This window comes from Thalassophryne amazonica, chromosome 13, assembly GCF_902500255.1.
Source record: "Thalassophryne amazonica chromosome 13, fThaAma1.1, whole genome shotgun sequence".
NCBI classification, from domain to species: domain Eukaryota; kingdom Metazoa; phylum Chordata; class Actinopteri; order Batrachoidiformes; family Batrachoididae; genus Thalassophryne; species Thalassophryne amazonica.
In genome coordinates this window covers 7,563,192-7,590,982 of record NC_047115.1, presented here as the reverse complement: position 1 = coordinate 7,590,982, position 27,791 = coordinate 7,563,192, and the positions used below count along the sequence as shown (strand labels likewise).

Sequence of the window (27,791 nt, the reverse complement as noted above, 5' to 3'; positions counted from 1 at the left end):
AAGCACTCCTTTCATTTTCTCTGCAACCCTCCTTCCAGGCCAGGCAGTTCATTTCCATTTCCATTACACCCAGCTGGAGTTGATTTGGTGGCGAATGATGGATGGCGAGGTTCTGATGCTGTTTATAGAAACAGGCTCAGGGGGTTAGCGGTGTCAGCTGTTTGCAAGGCAGCGAGCACGCTCTGGTACAATATGGCTGGCTCGTTAGCAGCTAAATAGCTAGCTACAGAGGTGGCAAATCAATTTCAGGTAGGAGTTTTGAAAATGTGCTGCTTGTCACAATAACTAGTTGCTTAGCGCATTGAGTGCAAGTTTATCGGACTGTCATGTCACTTGATCAGTCTTGGTTAGAATGACTCAAAAATCATGTGGTGACAAAAGAGCTCGGAAGGAAAGTGAAAAACATGTTCTGTGCTATTTAATAACATTTAACACATCGTGGTAGTCATTACAGTTCCTGTATGTAAGTTTCAGAGCCAAATCCCCAGTCCCAGTGAAATAGACTACCTTAGTTAGTCAGTGACTACCTTGATATCTTTTGAGTCATTCAAGCTGGACAAGTCCCAGAGGTCAACCCGTCCCAGATGTAACTCCCACCTCAACCCAAGATGACCCATCATCCAACAATATGAGTTCAATTTCAGTTTATTTATATAGCACTAAATCACAAAAAAAAGTTGCCCCAAGGGGTTTCACATGGGTATTTTTTTTTTTTTTGATGAAGAAACCTCAAGCAGACCAGACGCTGAGGGGTGTTCTCACTGTTTAGGCCATTCTAATCAAAACAGAGATGTCACACCAGAAAATACACAAGAAATTAATAATCAGAAAGACTAACTGGAAGAAAAGTTGTTTTTTTATTTTTATTTTGCCATATTTCCAATGTGTCAAACTTCTAATTTCTCTCAGCTGTAGTCCCAACCTTTGAAGTAGATTAAATAGTAATATTACAATTTGATTCAATGTGGCCTGTCTTTTTGTTTGGTCCCTCTCAGGTGTTTTCGCCAGGTACCAAGAATTGATATGAATCAGTATCAACCCCAGAATTGCCCTTAATGGTTAGTTTTGGCAAAGATGAAGACCACTCAGGTCAAAGGCAATGATTTTGATTTTTAACTCCACTTTACATCAAATTTGGGACACATTTGGAGGCGGATTCTGGAATTCTCTAGGAAGGGTCCAGTTTGCCAGGTGAAGTAAAATTTGCTAAAAGTCAGTCACTGAGGTCAAAGTCATGTTTGTCCATCTGTTTGTTGTCTAACTATTCAAGTTTGGCATTATGGTTAGCTTACTGCTGCTGTGCAGGATGTGATAACCATTGCTCAACAGAACACAACCCTTATATCCACTGGAAGATTTTCTTTTACACAAATTGCATGTCTTTGGTCTCAGGACAGAAAGTCAAAGAAACACCCATCAATATGATGTATTTTTTTCCCTTTCGTGTCTGCTTGAATATATATATATGAGGTCTATTAGAAAAGTATCCAACCTTATTATTTTTTTCAAAAACCATATGGATTTGAATTACGTGTGATTACATCAGACATGCTTGAACCCTCGTGGGCATGCGCACACGTCTTTCATTAAAAAATGTCCTTAAACAGTGGAATGTCCGCATAAAGTCCTCATGCCGGCCTCTTCTGAATCTTCTCTGTTCTCTCACGATGTCCTGGGTGAATTGAGCCTTAAATTAGGATGTTTTCAGGTCGAAACAGGCCGACGACGGCGCCTGGAAGCGCTGCACGACGTCCTGCTCCGTGGGAAGTCCTTACAGTGACAGAAACACCCCATAATCTCTCATCAGCCGTTAAACCTTTCACCGAAAACCAGCTGAATTTCTCGAATAGTGTCCACTCGGATATTCCTCACAGGTCCAGAAAAAATTTTGATAAAGCAACGCGCGCCGTCTTGAGCAGCGTGTGAAACAAAGGAATTCAGCCGAGAGGGCGGGACCACATCTCACTCAAGGCCTGCCCACAGGGAAATGACATCACCGACACGTGTGAAAAAACTCACGCATGCGCACGAGGGTTCAAGCATGATTGGTGTAATCGCACGTCATTGAAATCCATATAGTTAAAAAAAATAAAAGGGTCGGTTTATTGTCTAATAGACCTCGTATATACGAGGTCTATTAGAAAAGTATCCGACCTTATTATTTTTTTCAAAAACCATATGGATTTGAATCATGTGTGATTACATCAGACATGCTTGAACCCTCGTGGGCATGCAAGAATTTTTTCACGCCTGTCGGTTACGTCATTCGCCTGTGGGCAGTCTTTGAGTGAGGAGTCGCCCACCCTCTCGTCGATTTTTTCATTGTTTAGGAATGGCTCAGAGACTGCTGCTTTGTTTGATCAAAATTTTTTCAAAACTGTAAGGCACAACTGAGTGGACACCATTCGATAAATTCAGCTGGTTTTCGGTAAAAATTTTAACGGCTGATGAGAGATTTTGGTCTGGTAGTGTCACCGTAAGGACGGCCCACGGCGCCTGACGGCGATCTGCGCTTCGAGGCGGCAGCGTCTCGCCGTTTCAAGTTGAAAACTTCCACATTTCAGGCTCTGTTGACGCAGTAAGCCGTCAGAGAACAGAGAACTTTCAGAAGAAGTCGGCATGAGGAGTTTATTCGGACATTCCATTGTTAACGGACATTTTGTAATGAAAGAACGTGCGGGCAGAGTCGCATGTCGGGCCGGACCCGACCGCGGGGGGTCGCGACCAGTGATGCCGGTAACGCGTTAGTAACGCGTTACTCTAATCTGACCACTTTTTTTAGTAACGAGTAATCTAACGCATTAATCTTTCCAAATCAGTAATCAGATTAAAGTTACTTCTCCATGTCACTGTGCGTTACTATTATTTTTCATTGTGGGTCGATAACAGCATTAAACTTGTTCTGTGGGCAGGAGGTCGGGGTTCGACTGAATGTCCCACTTTAAGCGAGCTGTGAGCTTTTCATCCGCGTTTTTTTTGCAGCTGCTCGACTCGTCCTCACCTCTTAAAGCGCGGTGATCAGCACATCTGCACTGAGCTTTACAAAGACATTTTTATACTTTTTTCCCTCCTTTATTTAGAATTCTGAGCTGAGCCGCTCTGTGTCCTCTCGTTAAAAACAGCTGATCCTCTGCGACGCCTCAACAACTAACACTATTTTCCACTCAAATGCACCTAAACTCTCTTTCTGAGGACCACATGATGTGAAAACGCAATAAAACTTTCTTACCTGTAAATCTGGTCCTGTTTTCTGCATAAATAAATGTTATCCATTCTTTGTGCTCAAACGCCAAAGCAGGGGCGAATCCAGATGGGATGGGGGCGTGGGGCAAGGATGTGCCCCCCACAACACCCCTAGATTAAAGGTCCAGTTTTGAAGCCGTTTTGTACTACAACTACTAATACTACTTAAAATAATATTAATTTCGACAAGTAAAATGTTTAGAGAATTTAAATGTTAGAAAAATGTTAGAATTTAATAGTTACATTTATAAACAATGTAGGTTTGAAATTGCAAGTTTTACTGTTACAGTGCTGTCAACAGTTAAATATGAGGTCAAGAAAGGTCTTTATTTTACTTTTTATAAAACAAGTATTTGTTTTCATTGAAGTCAAGAAAGGGTGACTATAAAGTGAGTTTTGGCAAAACAGGTATCATTGTCATGTTGACGTGGGTTGTTGTCGGTAGCTGGGGAAAGTAACTAAAAAAGTAACTAGTAATCTAACTTAGTTACTTATACAATTGAGTAATCAGTAAAGTAACTAAGTTACTTTTTCAAGGAGTAATCAGTAATCAGTAACTGGATTACTTTTCAAAGTAACTGTGGCAACACTGGTCGCGACAGGAAAAACACCTCCGTTGGAAACCTTAACGGACAACTTGGAACATGCCCAAGCTGTTAAACAATTTCTCAGTTACTCACTTGTTGAAAGCCATCAAAAGCCGCCTGAATTTTACAAATGGTTTTCAACACGGAAGTGTTTTTCCTGTCGCGGTGCACACAGATTCACAGAGTCGTCACGGAAACGACTCGGTGAATTTGCGCGCACGTCTTTCATTACAAAATGTCGGCCACAGGCGAATGACGTCACCGACACGCATGAAAAAACTCACGCATGCGCACGAGGGTTCAAGCATGTCTGACGTAAAAACATATGAATCAAATCCATTTATTTTTTGAAAAAAATAAAAAGGACCGCTTTTTCATGACCGCCAGCTATTTATCCCTTTATCTACGGTGATGGCGCCCATGCCAAATTTCCATATGCATATTTTTTTTACCGTAACTCCGCCATAGTTTGTCCAATGCGAATGATTCAAAGTGCATTGTAATCTAACACCAAGGGCTTTCCAATGATATATGGTGTATTACGGTGAACGTAGCCTGTGATGTCATAACACAGAGGAAAAACACGGAAGTTTCACACTAGTGCGCCGCTGATTCTCATTACCGTAAGTTCTCATGTAAGCCCTCAATCTGAAAAATTTCAACACTGACAGCAAGCCAAGAACCCGTGGTTTCCAACAGTATGCTATATGTTGCATATATTACGGTAAAGTGCGTTCGGTTCGGTGACTTGAAACGAGGGAAAAGCATGAAAGAGCGCAAAAGTGATTGAAAAGTACAGAGACAGACAGCAAACATAAATGTAGTAATTTTTGAGGAAAAGGCAGGGTGTTATTGTCATTTGTGAAGGTGTGTGTGCGTGTTTGTGTGGGTGTGCAGTCACACCCGTCGCTATGGGCGGGTCCTAGGGGGTAGTGCCCGCCCACTGATATGCTTGGGCCCGCCCCGGCCCGCCCACCCAAGCCAGATCACAGTCACAGATCTCAAATAAATAAATAGATAAATAAAAATCCTAATTTCATTTTATTGTACTTGCTTTGGGTTAAAACGGCCAGTGCTGCATAATCACTAAGACATTAAATATATTAAAACCGTGTGAGTTTGTTGGAAAGTTTGTCTACCTATGTAATCACGTCAGTGTTGCCCAGCAACAATCAGTTACCACGTTTATGGGGTGAAACGAAGTGTGAGTTTTTGTGCTTTCCTAAATGTGGATATACGTAACTGGTTTAAAACCCCAACATCGGTAACTTCGGATAAACCAACACATGATGTCGTTGGCAAAGAAAACCCTGGACCCATTTCTACCTCCGTGGATCCTGCACTGACACAGGGTGGACGAAAGAGAGGACAGCGCTGGCACTCTGCTCAAAGTAGGTCCAAATTTTTATTGTGTGTGTGTGTGTCAGAGGCGATCGCTCTAAGACTGCAAGGGAAGCTCAGCTTCTCCTAAATTGTCAAAAAATAAGTGATCAAATATATACTGTTGTGTGTACATGTTACTGACTAAATATGCGCTACAACACGCTCATCTTTTGTTCAGAATCAGCTTCTTATCACTGGTAACGACGCGGCTTTCCTCTCACTCAAACCTGCAGCTTCACAGTGCTTTAGCGAAGCAAAGAGTACAACGAAAGGAGATGAGTCATTGGATAAATGCTGGGCTTTGTCCCGCCCATCGGACGCTTAGCGTGTCTGGGGGTCTATGGGGCAGTGGGCTGGCCCGGACGCTCAGCTTCTGCATGATGATTGGATGATCTGTCTGAGGCTGAATCCTTTTTGATTGACAGCGAAATGAGCGAATCAGCGATCTTTTGGTGTAAACATCCGTGGGAGCATTTTTTTAAATTTTCATTCTGTTCTGAGTTGAACCGGAGACTTTCCTAATCCTCTTAGCGGCATTTTCTTTGTTAAAAACGACTAGCGACAAATCGAGCTTCCATTTCTGGTGTTTTTTTTTTGTAGCTGCTTGTGTTTGGAGACTGACTTCTATCGCAGTTTCTGTCCCTACCGAGCAGCGGGTGCCGCTGAGCTACTCCACCGTCACAAAGCACTCACAGGCGGACAGACTTCACACGAGCCTCGCGCCAGTCCCAGCTAGCGAGCTAGCTAGGTAGTTGCACATAATGGCAGACAATTTGAATGTTGTGGACTGCATTTTGGCGAAGCCATTTGATAGTCTTCCTTACGAAGAAAAATTTAAACCGACACATTTTATGACGTAGGCCGAAATTGAGCTTCCCCTCCTTGAAGGACCAGCATCCACCACAGGTGTGTGTGTTGCAATTGGTACTATTGCGACTGCGACCCCTCTGTTGGTTGCTTTGAAATGCACCCGCCATGGTGTTTATTTTTTTTTTAGTTTGAGGTGCTGCTTGTCATCTAATACGTCATGTGCACACTCAGTTGGTGGTGGCGGTGTGTGTGTGTTGGCAATTGGTAGCTACCCCTCTGTTGGTTGCTTTGAAATGCACCCGCCGTGGTGTTTTTTTGTTTGTTTAGTTCGAGATGCTGCATGTGATCTAATACGTTATTTGTACTTGTGTGTGTGTGTGTGCGTGCGAACATGTGTGCGCGTTTGTTTGTGTGTGTGTGTGTGTGTGTGTGAGAGAGAGAGAGCGCTGGTCAGGTCATGGTTAATGTGATGATTGTTGTGAGGGATTGGGGCTGCGTGAATAGTGAAAATAAGCTATTAATAGTGGTGCCCACCTGGTGGATTTCATAAGCCCCCTTAAGACTGAGATCTGGCGACGGGACTGTGTGCAGTTTATTTTAAGTGTGGCGCACAGCATTGTTCGCAAGCCCCCGCCCCTTCTTTTTTTTTGCACCGGAGCCACCCAACCTATGCAGCTGATGTCACACAATCTGTTTTTTGATCTTTTAGTTGATATAAACAACCTGGAATTGCCTCCACTTTGGGTACTTTTACATGAGCAACCTCCTTCATATTATTCAGTTTAATAAAATCCAGCTGTAAATGATTTAAATTGTCATAAAAACACATCAGTGTAGTTTGGAGTAAGTCACAAGACAAGATTAGGAGCACAGCAGTTCTTTAATTTTCAGATTTTTGACCATCTAAGCTGCTGTTAGCTTAATTAGCTCAATCGCTGTGACTCTCCAAGCTAATTAGCTGCAGATAGTTAGCATGCAGCTGGCTAAAAATTTAACTTGTTTTTGATTAAATAATGTTAATTAGAAGATATAACTTTGCATTTGTGACATTTCTTATGACAGCAACAGTTGATTTTTAGCATGACCAGAATGTTTATTATCGCTTAAATTTTTACAAGCGTTTGTTCCGCAGGAAGGCAGAATGCAGCATTGGTTTGAGACATGCTTCATTTCCGTGGCAATAAACACGTCAGAGTCACGAGCCATCAATGCACGGCCCACCACTTGTCAACTGTGACGAATACCCAGCGGTCTCCTGCTCTTTCTTGAAAAATCACACACTGCATACACGCCACTGTGACACAGACAGACACACACACACACAGCTGGCATGTTAGTGTCCTGCCTGCTGGTGGGGACACGGAGGACGACAGACAGACAGGAGCTGTCAAGACGCACTGAGGAGAAATCAGCTTCCAACTTCAAATAATGAGCCATGTGTGGAGCATCAACCTCACATTAATTACATGAGATGATAATTAACAAGTCATCACACTAATCAGGCAGTGGAAGGTGCTTGGTAAAATGAAGAGCTTAATTATTTCCACTATTGATGAAGATGCTTTATTTTTATTATTATTAATCAAAGAAACACGTAACCTATAAAACACTGTGATTTGGAAGTAGAATCTACTTGGACTGTGGACAGATTGTTAGGAAAAGATAAACAAAAAGGCAGGAAAGCACCACACAATTTGTTAGAAGGAGAAAATTATTGGCATTTTGTTTGAAAAATTACATTTTAAGTTTCAACGAGTCATTTCATCGCATAATCGGTTCAACCATTTTGACCTTCAGTCAAAATGTGTTTCTTTTGGTTCTAGGTATACTTAACCTCCCCCCAATTATCAAAATTTGAGCATGTCAGTGACATATTGAATGGGCGGGGCTTCAGCACTGGTTATTATAAACTACATTTATTTCCCTTTCATCACAAAATTATTGCTTTATTTATTGTGGTGGTATATATATAAAAATATATATAAAGCAGTGGGGGGCACACTTCCGATAATCTGATAACACATAATTATCGAAGATAATGTTTGCAGTATCGTATTATCTTTTTAGATAACTTTAAAAACCATTATCGGACCAATTATCTTCCGATTAATTAAACCGATAAACAAAATAAACAAAGCTGAACAGCGACAAGCATTTTTAAAATTAGTTCAGCACTCACCTGTTGAAAGTTTTGTAACAGACGCATAGTTATAACCTTTGCAAACAGAAGAGAACTGCTTGTATAAAAAACATTTCAATCCTCTATAAACAAACGAAAAACAGCCCCAAAAGGAAAAAGAAAAAAACATTTCCTTTAACACCATATCAAAATGCTGGCAATATGACCTAAGTCATCCAGAGGCATACATTTTTAACTTATGGTTCAAATTTTAACCAAACTAATTTTGGACAAGTTATTTAAAATTACTGTCATGTCTGAAGTTTCATAAAGTAAAAATATCAGATATATGTTTTAGTTTTAAAGTAATTTGCTAATTTTTAAGGTTTTGTGAGCACATGCTCTGCCCCACAGTGCATTTTGGGTAGGATGATGTAATATCAGTACGTCACGACAGGACAAATGCATTTCAGACACTCTGTTCAGGCTCCACGGACAACAGCATTAAACTCTAGTGCCTAAAACTCTCTTGAATATATTCTCTGCATTTATAGACGTTGATTTTTTTAAATTGCTTTGTTAAATTCCATGCATTTTAAATGTGAGCAGACAGGGATTATCTAGAATTTGTTTTGAAAGCCTCTACTGCCATCTAGCATCTACTGGCCAGTAGTGTTCATGGCAGTGTCTGGGAACCAGTAGATGGCAGTGTTCTATTTATTTTGACCCCGGTTATGTCAGATGATTGTCAAATCAACTTTTTTTGCTTTGCAAATGGCTTTTTTTTTTTTTTTACAAATGAAGTTTAAAAACAAAACAACTGCAAAATAATAATAATAATAACATTATTACAAGACAGCTCTGCAGTGTTTGCACAGGCACAGTGCGAACGGTTGGATGCTGCTTGTAGCTTTCAGCAGCAGGACAACCTCACGACGGCCGACAACAATAATATATCAAACAGGTTTGATTCTCATTTGACCATACGATCGGTGATCAGGAGATGGTCATCAGATGTTGGACCGCAGCTTGATACTCCATGAACACTACACGATGCAGGACGTACAATTAACCTGAAACTTGGTCCAAAATTCCTGCATGAAAAATCATCTTGCACACTGTAAAGCACGTTTTACAACATCAAATGAATGTTGTAAAGAGAGAATGCAAAAATTTTGCAATGACACTTCCAGGGCTCCGTAAAATGCCTGTTTTTACAAATAAAAAAATGGAATATTTTACAAAAGCACATTTAAACATGACAGACTTCACATTAACGTGTTGGTTTACATAATGAATGACTGAAGCAATCACTGTTTAGCAGAGGCACGTTTACCCAGAATCCTTTGCGATCTGTCTCTTTGTTACAAAACATCAGAATTAGTGCATTATTCAACATTAAAAGATATATGTTATATTTTAACTTTGTACAAGGAAAGGTACAAATAAAGTGATGCTAAAGATGTTTATTACAAGTAATTCTAGACCACTCTTGGTCACTTTTGATGTTTAAAAACGTTTAACACCTATACCTAAAAAAACGATGTGTCCCAAATCCACACAAGACCGTGAACGCAGCGCAGCATCACCGCATGAAAATGAGGCTGCCAGCAGTTATTATGCATCAAGCAGTGGCATGTTACGAGCTTTTTAAGTGACACACAGAGAGACCTGGCACAGCAGATCTGAAGGAAGTTTTAATATGGCCACAACCAAACAGGCCGCCCGGAAATCCAAAGCCGCCCGGAAGAGCGCTCCGGCTACCGGGGGTGTGAAGTAGCCTCGCCGTTACCAGACGTCCACCGAGCTGCTGATCCACAAGCTACCCTTCCAGCACCTGGTGAGAGAAATCGTTCAGGACTTCAAGACTGACCTCCGCTTTTGAGCTCTGCTGTGATGCTCTGCAGGAGGCCGGCGAGGCTGACCTGGTCGGCAGCTTGTGGATCAGCAGCTCGGTGGATTTCTGGTAGCGGCAGATCTCTCTCAGCGCCACAGTGCCGGGCCTGTAACGGTGGGGCTTCTTCACACCGTCGGTAGCCGGAGCGCTCTTTCAGGCAACTTTGGATTTGGATTTACGGGCAGTCAACTTTGTTACATCGTCATTAAATTCACTATCCGGTACAACATACGGATCCACTGAACCGACTGCTACACATCGATCACAATAAACAGCTTTATCTTGAGGGCTTAAAGCCTCATAATAAGCTTTCATTCTCTCTATTTTCTTTCACACGCCAACCGCGTAGTAAATAAACGACGGAGATGGGAGCAGAGTCATTACCTATCAAAGGACCCACGTTTCCTGAATGCAACATCATGTGAGGACTGATTGCTCTCCTGTCACTCACAATTCCACGCCCCTCTCAATCGAAGCCATGCCCTCCCACTACAGAATGGGGCCAAAAGTTTGAAACTGAAAAAATAAGATCTGAAAGTGAAAAAAAGATTTGAAGGTGAAAAAAATAAATTTGAATGAAAATAAATTATTTGATCAAAAAAATTAGAGCTGAATCAAAAAATTTTAAACTGAAAAATATATATTGTATACTTATTTTTATTTTGATAATATTTTTTAAATGATTATAAAATTCAAGAACAACATTGAATTTTCAGTTTCAAAATTTATTTTTTCAATCTTTTTTATTTTCAGATTACAAAACTTTTGGCCATGATTTAGCTCCATATTTTCTACACAGTAAAATCACCAGTGCAAAACTAACACTGCCAGTGTTAATTTAACACTGCTGATTTTTCTGTGTAGAAATCAACACATTAAAAAACCCTAGTAATAAAAGTACCCTGCAACAGTCCATGAAACCCTAAATGAAACTGCTTATACGAGGTCTATTAGAAAAGTATCAGACCTACAAGAGATTTTGTCATGGAAAGCCGCGCAGAGGCTTCGCACATCAGGACCGATTCTCTGATTGAGTGAGACAAAGGAACACCTCCATTTCGGAGTGTTAGAGGACAAGTTGGGACATGCCTATCTCGGCTTTCAATGCTTACCAGCCCAGTGAGTATAAGAGAAATTGTGGAGAGCTGGGCATGCCCCAACTTGTCTCTTGTTAAAAGTGAAATCTGCCGGAAAATCGCTGATGTCCAGCTCTTGTGATAACCAGAGAAATTGCTAACGACGGTCCCAGCTCCACACAGCCATCCATTTAGAAATGATGTGGTGTTTTCTCCCTCTCGATGGCGGCTCAGAGCGCGGCGTGCCATGCGCCATTGTGGGGCGTCCTTAAAGCTGTAGTAACAGTCCTTATTCTCTGTGAAACCCATAAAATTTTCACCGAAAGCCAGATAAATTTTTCGATTGGTTTCCAGCTGCTTATCTCTAACAGGTTCTGAAAAAATTCTGATGGAAAAAAAGCCCAAATCATTCCACCATTTCCTCGCAATGAAACAACGACGAGAGGGGTGGACCACTCCTCCCACAAGGCATGCTCACAGGCGAATGATGCAACCGACAGGCGTGGAAAAACTCACGCATGCGCACGAAGGTTCAAGCGTGGCTGACGTAAAAACATATGAATCAAATCCATATGGTTTTTGAAAAAAATAATAAGGTTGGATACTTTTCTAATAGCCCTCGTATATCAATAAAGCAAACAAACAAACAAACAAAAAAAGTAATTGTACTCACATTTAAATTGTCGTTTTTCCAGTGTTGTGGGTCAGCAATCATTCATTCATTTATTCATCTTCTACCGCTTAGTCCAATTAAGGGTCGCGGGGGGCTGGAGCCTGTCCCAGCAGCCATAGAGCACGAGGCGGGGTACACCCAGGACAGGACGCCAGTCTGTCGCAGGCCACAAACAGACAAACAAACACAGACACACCCACACACACACCTATGGACAATTTAAAGATTCCAATCCACCTAACCCACATGTCTTTGGATGTGGGAGGAAACCGGATTACCCGGAGGAAACCCACACAAACACGGGGAGAACATGCAAACTCCACAGAGAAAGACCATGGGAATTGAACCCACGACCTTCTCGCTGTGAGGCAACAGTGCTAACCACTAAGTCACCTGGTCAGCAATCAATTTGCATCAAATACCATCCAATATGTTGTTCATCTCTCATTTATTTGTACATTTGAGGGCATCCTGCAAAAATGTACTGTTTTCTCCACCCATAATCATCTGATGTGTTCTGGTGTCCAAACCACATTAAATAACATTTGATATTATGTCCATCTTGCATATCTTGGCAATTTAAAAGTCTGTTCTGAAGTAACAGCACAAGCTGTGGTGTGCACATGTGCTACACTGACTTCCTGTCTGTTGCTAAATGTGCCACCAAGGAAACATGTTAAAAAGTGAGTTCCACATCCAGAATAAAAGGTATAACTTATATAGTTTATTTGCCCCTTCAAGAGGTATATTTTTGACAGGTGTGACTTAAATAGGTTGCCCATATTTAGCTTCCTTGCAGGTGTTTGCGCTCAGGTTCACAAGAATGTGGAGAGTGATACATTTTTTGTACTTTTGCCTGTGAAAATCCAGCTCAGTCTCATGTTTTTGTTTTTTTGTGCTCCCGTGACAAAATGAGTAAAATTTTCGTGACAGGGCTTTTTTTAAATTCACTATTACTAACCCTACTCCCACCCCCAACCCTAACCTTAACCATAACCTATTCTTACTCCTCCCCCCCCACCCTAACCATAACTACCCCGACCCCCCGCTTCACTTTTAATTTTGTGCAACCATCATGCTGCTGTGACGAAAATGAGGCGTTTTTCTTCACAATATCACAAACCAATAGATTAATATATATTTCGTGCTGCTGAATCACAACTTGCCGTGAGACCAGGTTGGAAAATCTTAAAAAAGGAGTTTAAATTAAACAACAATTTTTACTGTCTACCTTCAGCTTTAATTGAATATGTTTAACAAAAACACATTAACCATTTAGGAATGAAACATTTTTAAGAGAAATCAGAGTTTTGTGTGCATTGAAAAACAAATCTTCAATAATTTCCTTCAGTGCCGGAAAAATGGGAATGAAAACAAGCATTTCATTGATATTTTTGTTAAATACACAATAAAAGTTGAACAGTTTCTGTAAATCTGTCAGAGCTGTATGAGATCCTTCATCATTTCTTTTTAGCCATTCATTCAGTCATCATGCTGCACTCCTCTGCTCTGCAATTAGTAACCAGAGCAAATGCCACCTTGCCACTGAACTTTTTTCCTCACACTCGTTAGATTACATGCTTCCCCCTGGCGACCAACATCCAAACACACATTAACCTTTTCCAAAAATGCATGTTTTTCAGCCTTTTTCTCATTTACTTTTTTCCTGTAATTTGGTACCAGATAGAGTCATGTGAGAGATTTTGGGCAGATTCTGTCCAGCTGTGACAGTTATTGCTCCTTTTGAGCTGAGAGAGTAGAAATGTTACTGTCATAATTAAAGTGACAGTGCAAACACTGCAGTTACATTAATTTATGCAGAAGTGCATCTCACCATAAGAAAGTATTTGTGAAAGTGAGAAATATCACAGGTGAGGGTAGCGCCAGTCCAGCAGGACACTAATATTTGTCCTCGGTTTTAATCCTATTGGATTTGGGCTGCAGATTGGGGAAAGGTTTTCTCTGAGACAGCTAATATTTGTCTTTGATCCCTGCAGGACGTGTTGGCACTTCATTGGTTCTGTGTTTTAGCTGTGCCACATTAATTGGACTAAAACCTGCTAAAAAGTCAGACTGACTTCACAGGATTGAACCCAAATCTCATCTGGGTTGGGTGGAGAGCTACACTCTATGTAACAACAATGAGCCCAGTCTTGCTCATTCAGTTGATGGTACAAGCATCAAATTTGGTGTAGATACTTCTGAGAAGTTGTTTTTTTTCTTCTTCTTCTTTAAAAAACTGTTAGTCCCATGAAATTTAAATTTTGGGGGGTATAATGTTGAAGTCATTGTTTCAGCTGTTCAACAGTCCATTCTGGACATTTCCAGTCTTCATGCTCTGATATGGGAGGAAAGCAAAATCTATCACAGAGAATCTCTCTCTGTGCTACCCTTACCTAGTTTAGCCCACAAGCCAGTACGGATTACTGGGGTGTTACTGTGCACAAGCAACTACTTAGACCCACAGGTAAGAGGTGAGCAGTGTAGACAAGTGTTCATCAAAAGGAAATAGCTGACTTTTAAAGAAAACATACTACCTCTACTATTAGTATTAATGCTAAAAACACTGTTGCATGTTCTGCAGCACCTATTAAAAAACATATATAATCCATCTAAAAAGCATGAAAATGTTACCTGAAGTTGATCTCAAATACCCCTCATCCACAGTAAAACAAGTAAAACATGGAAATAAACCAAGATTGTGCAAATATATGAAGAAAATACATATTTATTGGCAGTGTTTTGTAAAAAAAAAAAAAAAAAAAAATGTCTGCCATCTTGAAAACTGTAGTAGCTAAGGGTTTTTGCAAAAAGTAGACCAAGAAGTACGACTGTGCCAATTTTAGTGGTTGTATCACAAAATAAAAGATTCTTACAATATTTGCATTTATCTATTTGAATCAACAAGGAATTTGGGCATAACCTCACCCTTACATTGAAGAATGCATCACGTAATTAATCAGTTCAAACAATTCACAGTGTAGATCACACTGAATAAATGCCCTCCAATTGGCTAAGCTAATTTACCACATATATTTTGCTTGTGTAATAACACGCTTATTTGCAGACATCCTGAACATGTCAAACATGTTTTCTGTCCAACTCATCAAATGAAACCTAACAATAAATTAACTCTGGTAGGATTTAAAAATGGTTTGTCAGACACTTAAGTTTGGTTCTATGAATGTTTAAATAATATTTCTGACTACTTTTTGTTCTTTTGTTGTTAATTGTGACTTTATTGTTTTTGTATAACTCTTGCTATCTTGGCCAGATCTCACTTGCAAATGAGGTTCTAAAGCTCACTATGATTTTAAACCTGGATAAATAAAGAATTGAAATGCTTTGTCAGATCCCTCGGCATTGGTATGGCTCAGCATTGTGTGAAATGTGTTGTGAAAGTGTAGGAACACGGACCCACAACAGGGGGCGCAAATGAACGGACAATGGAGGAAGTCAAATAGCACTTTTACTGTTGTGAAATAAGCACAACAAACACGACAGATTACAATAGTAGACAATGAAGTCAAATCACAAAAGGTGTCATGTGGGCAGGCTCGAAGATAGAAGATGTCTGTCCAAAGCAGAACCGGAACCACACGATTTCCTCCGCCACCGAACCCCGGGAATACTGGAGCCGCCAAGTCCCGAACTCCCAGGTGGCCACTGCCTCCGCTTGTCGGATCTGGTACTGCTGGCGAGGAACAAAAACAGTCAGATGTGGGTGCGCCTGCACCCAGCAACACGTATGGTGGAAAAACCACCTCCACCTCTCGTCAGGAAAATACTGGTAAGTGCAGGAATGTGAGTACTTATCCAAAAAAGTCCAATACAGTCTCCAGCTGTACTACTCACTGTCTGCACACAAGCAACAAAGACAACACAATTGGCTGAGTACATTACCTCCTCGGTAGAGCGATATCTCGGCAAAGAGGTGGAGATGACGTCTTGCTGATATACCGATGCGGATCAGATGATTGGTGACAGCTGTCGTAGGTGACAGCTGTCGTAGGTGACAGCTGTCACCCCGGCTGCTCCTGTGAGGTGGCAGCGCCCTCTGGTCCCTGGAGCCCGCACTCCAGGCAGGGTGCCCTCTGGTGGTGGTGGGCCAGCAGTACCTCCTCTTCAGCGGCCCACACAACAAAATGTTTTAAATGAAGCAGTATTACTGTGTTGTCTTCTATGAGTGTTTCTGCCAGCACTAACAGCACGGTTTCTCCTGCACTGCTTTGCATTCGTGAGGCGGACACAATGTGACTTTGCTTTGGCAGCATCTGCAGCACTGTAGCCTCAAAAGATTCTGGAGCTTTTCTCTTCTGTCTGCCGCAGCATATACATGTACATTTTGATAATCAATCAAACATTTCCTAAAAGGAATTCAGTATATAGTCATCGTGACTTTGATGGTCTTTGATGTCAAAATTCTGACATTTGTCTAAATTATAGGCTACTAGTCTAAAGCCATCATACAACTGCAGAACACAGACAAAAGTGGAACAATAATACTGATTACCATCGTTTCCGGAGTACAAGTTGAAGGATTTTGTTTTTACTCATTTGGGAATTCCTGCGACAGGTGCATCTCCTACTCCATTGCCTATGTAGACTTGTATGTAGGTTTTATATTGCTGTTGCAGTGGCGCATTTACATATTGGATCTTTAAACATTTTTTCTTTTACTCCAGTTGAGCGTTACCGACATAATACAAACACAATATAAGCTGGTTATTTTAAGCCTGTTTTCATGAGCTTTTTGACTTGTCCCAGTTGGCAGGGTACGTAGGACTGAGAGGCCTGGAGGCTGGATTATGTACCAAGAAATATACCACATGGTCTAAGTTGTAGCTGACCTCATAATTCAAGTGGTACTCCTCAGCTGAATCTCTCTAAGTATCCTGTGTTTTGAGTCAAAGCCATTCCAGTGGGTCCTTAGCCTTTGAGATTGAGAGGCATCTAGAAAAACCTTATGGAGTCATGAGGTTTGGCAATGCCAATATCTTTGCATGTAAACAAAGGTAGATGTCTTTAGGGTCCTGGTGCTGTCTGTCTTGCTGTTTAGTTATGAGACTTAGCCTTAAGGTGATGACTGGATGGCTTTAGTAAGGTGATGACTGGATGGCTTTGATAGCAAGTGTCTTTGGAGGATCCTTGGGTACCACTGGCATGACTTAGTATCAAATATGTGGATAGTAAGAGGGACTAAGATTGCATTCTGACGGAGGGTCAGCTTCGACATGTTGGGCATGTGGTGCATTTCCCTGTGCATGATCCAGCACACAGGTGCCTGAGTGTTGACTACCGCAACACCTGGAGAGGACCAAGGGAATACCCATGTTTCTGGCTGTAGCAAATATGTGGTCACTTTACAGATATGGGAATGGACCAGTTCTCCGACAGGGTTGTTGCCATCGTGGCACTCAAAGAAAGAAATCCAGTCTTTGGTACCATGTTGAACTTCATGAGTTAATTTCTGAATTGGCAAGAAATTGTGAACAAAGGATTTCCTTTATTTTATGAACTTCATGCTGACACACCATACTGTGCAAAATTTTCAATTCTTTAAGGTCAGACCAAAACTTTGTCTGAAACATTTACACAGAACAGAACAATAAAGGACATCTACTGCTTGAAACATTTATTTCACATACAGATACACAACAGCATGGATACGTGTTGAGATTTTGAAAGGCTGATGTTTGGTGTCTCTTCAGCTTTAGAGTTTTCACACAAAAAGTTTCTTTTCATCTGTGCAGGAGTTCTTACGGCTAAGTGCTGCCTCTGCAGGAGGTCCATGCCCATCATTCACATAAACCTAATTTGGACTGATCTTGTTGTGCTGTGATTGAACAGGTGGAATTACTGACCTGCCACAATAAATACCTGCTCGGTACGTCAATAAGCAATTCAGCGACTAAAGCTTACAGTCTGAACCACTGAGTACAACCTATTTACAAGAGGAACTTGTCAACTCACCTGCAGGAATTAGGCTTTAATTATTACAGCAGGTTGCATGCATTGTAGATGACTTTAAATTTGAGAATGAGGAATGTGAAGGCTGTTTGTGGAGCACCACAGAGGTGCTTTTCCTTCAGCAGTGTGCATATCTCACTAATACACAGTGCTGTGTTCCTGTCACAGTGAACAGCTACAGTTCTTCAAGTGCTGTCACTGCTGGATGTTCTGCAAATTTTTCAAGCAGCATCACACTCATTATGCTCTTTAAAGCTCATTGAAACACCCCCCGTTCCTCGCTGTCTAACATTTGGCACTCATGTATGGCATTGCAAGTTTACGGTGCATCCAGAAAGTATTCACAGCACGTCACATTTTACACATTTTGTTATGTTCCAGCCTTATTCCAAAGTGGAGTAAAATATTTTTTTCCTCAAAATTCTACTCACAACACCCCATAATGACAACATGAAAAAATGTTTTTTGAAAATTTTTGCAGTTATTAAAAAATAATAATAATAATAATAAAATAAGAAATCACGCATACAAAAGTATTCACAGCCTTTGCTCAATACTTTGTTGATGCACCTTTGGCAGCAATTACAGCCTCAAGTCTTCTTGAATATGATGCCACAAGCTTGGCGCACCTATCTTTGGAGAGTTTTGTCCATTCCTCTTTGCAGCACCTCTCAAGCTCCATCAGGTTGGATGGAGAGCATCTGTGCACAGACATTTTCAATTCTCTCCAGAGATGTTCATTCAGATTCAGTTCTGGGCTCTGGCTGGGCCACTCAAGGACATTAACAAAGTTGTACTGAAGCCACTCCTTTAATATCTTGGGTGTGTGCTTAGGATCGTTGTCCTGCTGAAAGATGAACCGTCACCCCAGTCTGAGGTCAAGAGCACTCTGGAGCAGGTTTTCATCAACTTGTGTGAAGCGCCTTGAGACAACTCTGTTGTGATTTGGCGCTATATAAATGAAAATAAATTGAAAAAAAAAATCATCCAGGATGTCTCTGTACATTGCTGCATTCATCTTTCCCTCAATCCTGATGAGTCTCCCAGTTCCTGCTGCTAAAAAACATCCCCACAGCATGTTGCTGCCACCACCATGCTTCACTGTAGGGATGGTGCCTGGTTTCCTCCAAACATGATGCCAAAGAGTTCAATCTTTGTCTCATCAGACCAGAGAATTTTGTTTCTCATGGTCTGAGAGTCCTTCACGTGTCTTTTGACAAACTCCAGGCAGGCTGCCATGTGCCTTTTACTAAGAAGTGGCTTCCGTCCGGACGCTCTACCATACAGGCCTGATTGCTAGATTGCTGCAGAGATGGTTGGCCTTCTGGCAAGTTCTCTTCTCCACACAGGAATGTTGGAGCTCTCATAGATTGCCCATTGTGTTCTCGGTCACTTCCCTGACTAAGGCCCTTCTCCCCCGATTGCGCAGTTTAGACGGGCGGCCAGCTCGAGGAAGAGTCCTGGTTGATCCAAACTTCTTCTGTTTATAGATGATGGAGGCCCACTGTGCTCATTGGGACCGTCAAAACAGCAGAAATGTTTCTGTACCCTTCTCCAGATTGTGCTTCGATGCAATCCTGTCTCTGAGGTCTACAGACAATTCCTTTGACTTCATGCTTGGTTTGTGCTCTGACATACACTGTCAAGTGTGGGACCTTTAATTGTGGCCAGCCTAAGGCACCCCAGTGCAATAATTATGCTGTCTAATCAGCATCTTGATAGGCCACACCTGTGAGGTGGGATAGATTATCTCGGCAAAGGAGAAGTGCTCACTAACACAGGTTTAGACAGATTTGTGAACAATATTTGAGGGAAATAGGTATTTTGTGTATATAGAAAATGTTTTAGATGTTTGAGTACAGCCCATGAAAAATGAGAGCAAAAACAAAAGTGTTTTGTTTATATTTTTGTTAAGTGTACATACTGACAGACCAGCTCCTAATGCGCTGAGGGATACAGGAGAAGTCGGCCTGTATGCACTTTGCCTGGGGTTAACCTCACCCCATCCCAACTGTAAACCAGGTGGAGTTCTCCTGCGGGCCAGGTTCTGGTGTTACCCCATTGACCTACCTGTTGTACACCATTTAAAGTATATTTTGTAGTGCCATTGAAGTATTATTATGAAAAAATGTCAGTCATACGGTAGATCCAGAAAGTATTCACAGCACTTCACTTTTATTGTTTTTAAATGTTTACAAATTTATTAAAAATAAAAAAAAAACTAATGGCCCCTTCACACATAGTGTGAATTTGGTCGATTTACGCATGAAGTGTGCATGAAGCAGGAATCATATGCAAAACGTGTTGAATCATAGTTGCTTCTAACAACTTGTACACCTGTTACTACAACTATTTGCTCAAACCAGCGGCGGAAAGACAGAGTGTGCGCTATGCGAGTTCATCGATCCCTCTTGCGGCAGGTGTCGGCCAAATTCCAACTGACATGCACAAAATTCTGACAGCGCTCATTTGGCACTTAAAAAATGTGTGGCCATTTGTACTATCCACATGAAAACAGGCAGCAGACAAAAACTGTCGAGGTAGATGTGAAATTTGTCTAAGTGCCCCACGACTGATACAAGATTCAAAATTCAAACTCTTTTATTGATCCCTGAAAGGGCAATTCATATCACACCCAATTACCTCAGAATTGAGACAATGGGCTTCCCATGCTGGGGGGTCCCAGCTCATACTATGAAGTTGCCGAGTGCACATGTGGCATGCCAGAGTGTTGGCTCCCCCCACAACACGTGTGCATGTGTTTCGCGCTCCCCCTCAACACATCTGTGCATGTGGTTCAGCCCCCCCCCCCACAGGCGAGGCATCTCTCATCTGATCACAGAATGACATTTTGGTCTATGCACTGTCACGACAGATGAAGACCATCGCTTTTCCGATGGGAGGAGAACCGAACCGTCAGTTCATGTGGACATGCAGTAGGTGATCTGAATGTCACATCTGACAGGACACGCGTCGGGCCGTGAGGTCTGTGAGTGGCACACCCCAGGACCAGGACAAGCCAATAGCATGAGAAATACGCCACTTTCAGTCATGTATCAGCAGAAATATGCCTTACCAATGGTGGTTGGACAGTTATCATAGCGCTTTTTTTCTTTTTTTAGAAAATGTGTTTATCTGCTTGTTGATTTTAATTATTTCATGCTCCTGTTGCAGTGCAGTGGTAAAGTTTCCATCTGGTAATCAGAGTGTGTGAGTTCGAATCCTGTGGCTTTTTTTTCTTTTTGTTTAACCAGGCTTATTTAACCGCAGGCCTCTGTATTGCATCCCCTTTTATGTATTATTTATATCAACCCAGTGATATTTGGGTGATTCTTAGACTACGGGCACTTATTATGTCCTTTGATCATATTGTATGAAAAACAGAAAAAAGGGGAAATTTCACACTTTTATAGTTATCTTTACAATGAAAGTGTGTTAAGAAATTTGTTCTAGTAGTCTATGATGAATTTTTCACCTTTTTTCAGCATCATTATATGCAAATATTGCCGTTTTGTGCTTGTCCCACACCCAGACTTTTGATCTTCAATGATAAAAATGAATGGTAAAGAAACATTTTTTCTAATGTTTTAAAATATCTCTGAATAAAATATCAGTAAAATAATCAAAACATAATTGGGGTATTCAATGTCATACAACTGTTGTGATTTTTTTTAAACAAAATGTAGTTGTCCCACACTATTGCCGTAATTTCCACCACAACACTGTAATGTCCCTTTAAACAGTTTGCATGAAAGATTGTTTGGGTAGTTTCTATGGAGATAAACAGTGACATCAGAGCACATGTATATAGTGCCAAATCACAACAAACAGTTGCCCCAAGGCGCTTTATATTGTAAGGTGTGGTGGAAATTACATTTACAAGGCCAATAGTGCCCGTAGTTAAAGAATCACTCATATACAGCTGGTTTTTATTTTATTTTCCTCCACATCAGTGGTGCGATGTGGTGCACCTCGTCCCATGGAACACAGTACGAGCATCTGCAGCTGCTCGCACTGTGTTCCTGCTCTAAAGACACCATCACATGCACATACCATTGCATTAGCATCGTGCACACCCCTGAGTTGTACGTATTCGCACTATGTGTGAAGGGGCCCTAAGAAATCACGTGTACATACTGTAAGTATTCACAGCCTTTGCTCAATATGCTGTTGATGCATCTTTGGCAGCAATTACAGCTGTTTTTCTTTTTTTTTGGCAGCAATTACAGCCTTTTTTCTTTTTCAGTATGATGTCACAAGCTTGGTGTCAGCTTTTTTAATAAAAACAAATTATTTGCCAAACTAAATATAATCATAGACACACACAGTCGATGAGTTGATGGAACTAACAAAAACCTTGATAACTGAAATTATGGTTTATCCCTGTCTGTGTGGGTCCACAGGAGAAGCTTGCAAATTTTCATATTCACCAAATAATATCCATAATTTCCAAATAAGGTTGACGGCCAGTGATGCCAGTGTATCACAGGGCCACATATAGACAGCCAAATACATTCACACCTACACACATATGGTCAATATGAAGTTTCCAGTTCACCTGGAGGAAGCTAGAGCACCCAGAAGGAACCCATGTAAACACGGGGTGAACATGTAAATTCCACACAGAAAGGCCCCAGGTTGGAAACCATCCCACAACCTTCTTGCTGTGAGGCAACAGTGCCAAATTATATTTGAAGAAATACAAAGACAATCAATACAAACCTCCTCTTCATAATGATATACTTGGTATCATACTGAGACATCTACTAATATAAATAACTGGTTCGTCGTGGTTTCATGGTTGGTGGTGGTGGTGTCCCACACCAGTGTGTACTCAAGGCTATTGAAATGGAGCAACAATGCCACCCTGTGGCCATTTTACCATTAATGCATGTGCTGCCACTGGCTGCAGGATAGTTACAACCATAACCAAAATACATCAAATGATAATGATATTGTCACTGAAAATGGATTCCATTAAAAACATAATAAAGTATTTAAATTAAAACTTGACACCACCTTCCAGTTCCTGCTTCCTTCTTCCCCTAATGGTTAGTTTAACATCTAAATTGTAATCAAGAAAATTTGTCGTAAAACACACAAAATAATGCACGTATTGGAACGTATCCCACCAATTTGTCAACCAGCAGACGATGATGATGATGTCAATGAAAACAAGACTGAATTTTTGTCCCGCTTGTTCCGATTCATCTTTTACTCATGAAAACTATTATTTTAACCTTCACCAAAACGCAAACATGCATTTCATGCATCAAAGCGCCTTGGGGCAACTGTTTGTTGTGATTTGGCGCTATATAAATAAAACTGATTTGATTTGATTTCTGACTGTTAAATGTGAAATGATTGTTGAGCATGTCAGTAGGAATTCTTCAGAATATACATCCAATATCTCGCTTTGTTTTTTGTATAATTATACTTTAAACCATCATCTGAATAGATGGATAGATAGAGCTTTATTATCACTGAAGGTTATACAATGAAACTTTGTTAGAGTAATCCAGTCTGGAGCATTTAAAGACTAAGAAAAATAAAATAGATGAAAGTCTGTTGTTGCACAGAGTCCGTTGTTGCAATGGGTGCTGGTGTTGTGATTTTCTGCAGCCTGTCCACAACTTTGATGAAAAACCTGTTTCGCAACCTGTTTGTTTGTGTGCTGTGAGTTTTCAATTATAGCAGGCTTCATGGCCACTAGAGGGCGCTGCTATGTGATTAACTGTCAGCCTCATTAGGAAACAATTCAATAGGGTGTGACCTTGTACATTACCAGAGTCTGGTCCTGAGGAAATCATTATACTGATCAAATATGTGATGTTTTTGCATCATTAAACTGTAACGTGGCCTCAGTGTGACTTCACCTCCTTCACCTGCACACTTTTCCTTTCATGCATAAAGTTGTGTGAAACACACATCATCATCATAACGAAACATCAGGAGTTCTGTTGAATGTGCTAAATCGCCAGCATCATTTTCCTCAGTAGCTGGAGGACATGAAGACATTACACTTGGCTTTAATGGCCTGCTCTCTGGACTTGCCCTCAACGCCTCCTCTGTCTGGTTTCTCTGACCCCCACCTGGGCGTGGCAGGCTTCATGCCTCCATCTCATCCTCCTTGGTGAGCAGTTCTGTGGAGTGGCAGCGTGAGGACCAGCACACCAGGGAGTGATGGATGACCGCTCCTCCAGCCTCCTCCTCCCCATTCCCCCTGCGCTCTCATCTCATTGCCTTCCTGGGGCTCTGCTTTGCTAGTAATGGCTTGAAACATGATATGAGTCTAACCCGGCATTTGCTGAGGGAGAGCTTAGGTGTCCCCGAGCCAGCCAGAGTAAAGCTTCAAACTGACAGACTAAAGCAGAGAGAGCCTCTGCACCAAGCAGCCAGCTGATTTACAGTGTGGAAGACCAGCCGCGGTGGGATGGGCGCCACCGAACACGAAGCAGGCTGAGAGGGAAAAAGGGCTATAAGACTGCGGAAATGAATAAAACATCAGTGAAATATGTGCAGTCACCTTCTTTATCCTCCATTTATTTTGGCTTTTATATGCTGAGTTATTGCACCGTATACTGTATGTGGGGTGGATTATTTATACTCTACAAGACACTCTGTTGTCCAATGAATGCATTTTATAGGAGAAAAAAATTCTTACTGTTTTGCTCAATTCATTTGAGACTACATTCTTATTGTAACTTTCAGTCATAAAATGGTCCAAAACATCATGTCATGTCTGCGTCAGGATGGTAGCAAACAAAGCAGCGCTTCCCACACTTCCCTATCCGTGGCCAAGCCCTCTAACACTCCCTGGGGGATCCTGAGGCATTCCCAAGCCAGGTGGGAAATATGATCCTACCAGCATGTCCTGGGTCTTTGACATGCCTGGAAGACCTTCCTAGGGAGCATCCTCACCAGATGCAAGAGCCACCTCACCTGGCTCCTTTCGATGCGAAGAAGCAGCGGCTCTACTCAGAGTCCCTTATTTGTAGTTTAAAATTAAAGAATGAAGTGTGATTGAAAATGCTGAAAATGGAAATATTTATTTGTTGTTGGTGCATGGAAATTACTTCCTATACTTGTATATCATAATACTGACATAGTGAGCAGTGTTGACAGTTTTGAGGCTTTTTTGGAAAACTGGGTATGGTTCTGAACACTTGCATTAGGTGTGCAGATGATATTTAAGCTGCATGTGTCAGTATTTCTTGATGTTTTTGAATTTGGTTGTTTTTGATGGCTGTAACAAGCGACAGTATGTTTGTATTGTGTGCGCACATTCTGTTGGTCTGATGCCATTAATGTCTTTTCCACTACAGATGGCAATTCAGCACCAAACCAGCTTCAATGCACATAAAAGATGTCATTATTTTGAAATGTTTCAAAACACTTTTAACATCACTAATGTGTGCACAAATCTTGCTACTGCGGGTATAAAAGGGTTGGCTATGTAAACTGATGTCTGCAAAATGGATGCAGGCATAGCTGACATCCAGGGACGTCAGTGTATTTTTCAACAAGACAAATCAAAACCACATTCTGCACACAATACAAATGCATGGCTGTGGAAGAAGAGAGTACGGGTACTGGACTGATCTGCCTGCAGTCCTCACCTGTCCCTATTATTGAATGTGCAGAGGATTTCAAAATGAAAAATGAAAAGTCTTCGTTCATGCAGACAAGCCTGCAGGAATAACGGGACAAAATAATATCTGAAACGTTTCATCACTTGCTATCCTCAATGCCAAAATATCTTTTAACTGTTGTGAGGACTAATGGCAACATTACAACATGGTAAATGCTTTAGCTTTAACTTTTTTGGGATGTGTTGCCGACCCTAAATGCAGAAATGGATGTATATTAACAAATAAAATATGTTGCGTTCAGTCCTGTTTAAAATCTGATTTCCTGCATTATGTGCAAGGGCAAATGTTTGTGTCTCACGTCACAAGGGGGAGCCACCTGTTGTAGCAGGTAATTATACTGTTTATAAAGACAGGCGATATATATGATATATAAAGGTTGTGATGAGATGCACATCAGGCTGTCTTGGACTAATGATATCAGTGGTCTGCAGGATTCTTCCTTTCATTACGCTCTTTGTAAATTAACAGTGATACCTGTGACCGCTGTGTATATACACAGTGGGCCAATAAAATGTTACCACTTTTTGATTGTACACAAGTTTTTGAAATGAGAACTTATTCGAAAATTTTATTTACAGACTTAACAGAAGCATCAAATTAACATTTGATACCAAAAGTTTCCCACTTTGTCTCTTGTTTTCCACACAGTTCAATAATTGATGACATGTTCAATCCACGCTCCTCTTCTTTGGATTACATGTTATGTGTCGACGCGGGTTGAGGAGCGGACCTGCGTCTGACTGAACCCAGCGCTAAAATAACCAGAAAGCGGTTCCAATAACAAAACAATTTATTTTCCCCCTTTTGTGCAATACTCGGTGTACAAACATAAAGCGCGTCTGTCTGGCGGAGTGAAGGATGGCGCCCTCTCCAGCGCCCAAAGGGATCGAAGCCCGGCGCCTCTGGACCCACGTTCACCGCCAAACACCCCCCAGGTGGACACGACAAACCGACTCTGTGAAGGATAGAAAAGGTGAGGTAAGTCAGCAGCTACAACTAATATCCTTCAAAGGCACACACTATCAGCAACACATTCAGGTCTGAATTTAAGCTTTATGTAAATGAGCAGCTTCTCACAACAGGTGGAAGATCATCAGTCCGCACGCCACGGCAGTGAGAAGCAAGCTGCACAACTCTCATCAATATTCACATATACTACGTAACAAAATACCAAATTACTGTTAACAATTATTCAGACAATCAAATCACCTCTGATGTGTGCTGACAGCATTTGTCCCTCACCCGTCCTCCTTCACAGGCACGATGTGTCAAACCCAGGCGCGGTCAGCAGCGTCTCACAAACGAACATCACAAGGTCGAGTTCCCGGGAATTCTGCTTGAATCACACATGGCTTAAATGCAGAACGCCATCTCATTATCTGCTTCAGCTGAAAGTCTTTAAGGTTGCACGTGAGCATCATCCACAGGTGCTGCATATCACGTTGATGAGGGTGAAGGACTCTTCTGCCAGCACCTTCTCCACAGACAATAAATCAGTTTGCATACCACCTGGAGAGCAAAGAAAAGAAAAGAACACCAAAATGTCCAGCCAAACCCCCCCAACACACAACATTACAGCTGCAACACGCACATTGAGATTTGTGATGACATTGCCACACATCTCAAGAGGGATGAAAAAGAAATTTGGAGAATCCCTCTTGAGATTTTCGAATAAGCTCTCATTTCAAAAAAGTTGTGTACGATCAAAAAGTTGTAACATTTTATTGGCCCACCCTGTAGATTACAAAGTATATGGACTAACGTGTTTTCTGTTATTCTGTGTTCTACATTTTGCATGACATTACATTTGTTTAAATAAGTCTGACATAGGCCCCGGGGCCTGCAGGTGCTTATCCCATGGCTTCTGTAGCATGCAACAAAAGTGAGGGCTCTTGACAGTTCATCACAGATTACATCCCCAGTTGAGGCTGGTACCCATTTACAGCTGAGCTGGGTGGATTGAGACAATGCAGATGGAATGTGTGTTCAGTAACACGAACAGGTAAAATGACGAGGAATCAAACCCAGCTCTACATCTTGGTATTCTCATTCTTTATCCCATTTTTCCACCTTCAGCCTGCGAATTTAAACTTTAATCGCACAAAAACAAAAGGGTGCAAATAAACATGAGTAGCATTTTGCCTCAGATCTCCTTCTGTTGTGTCTTTGTGTTTTCCAAAATACATACAGTAATTATACACATGCATGAATAAATTATATTAATTCATGCAGGTGTACGTATCAGGTCTTAAAACTGTTTACATGAAATTGGAAAGTGTTACAAAAAGGAACTTTTTATTTGTCAAAAAGAAATCAATCTGATAGTTTTCTCTGAACTGGAAAAATGTCTGTTGCTACGCAACAGGGAAATAGAACAGCTT

General features: G+C 41.3%; 1 protein-coding gene across 1 annotated transcript in view; it reads left to right on the top strand.

Moving 5' to 3' along the window:
• Positions 1 to 27,791, top strand: part of LOC117522924 (pro-neuregulin-3, membrane-bound isoform) — a 1,011,312-nt gene that overhangs the window by 62,356 nt on the left and 921,165 nt on the right. The window lies entirely within an intron of this gene.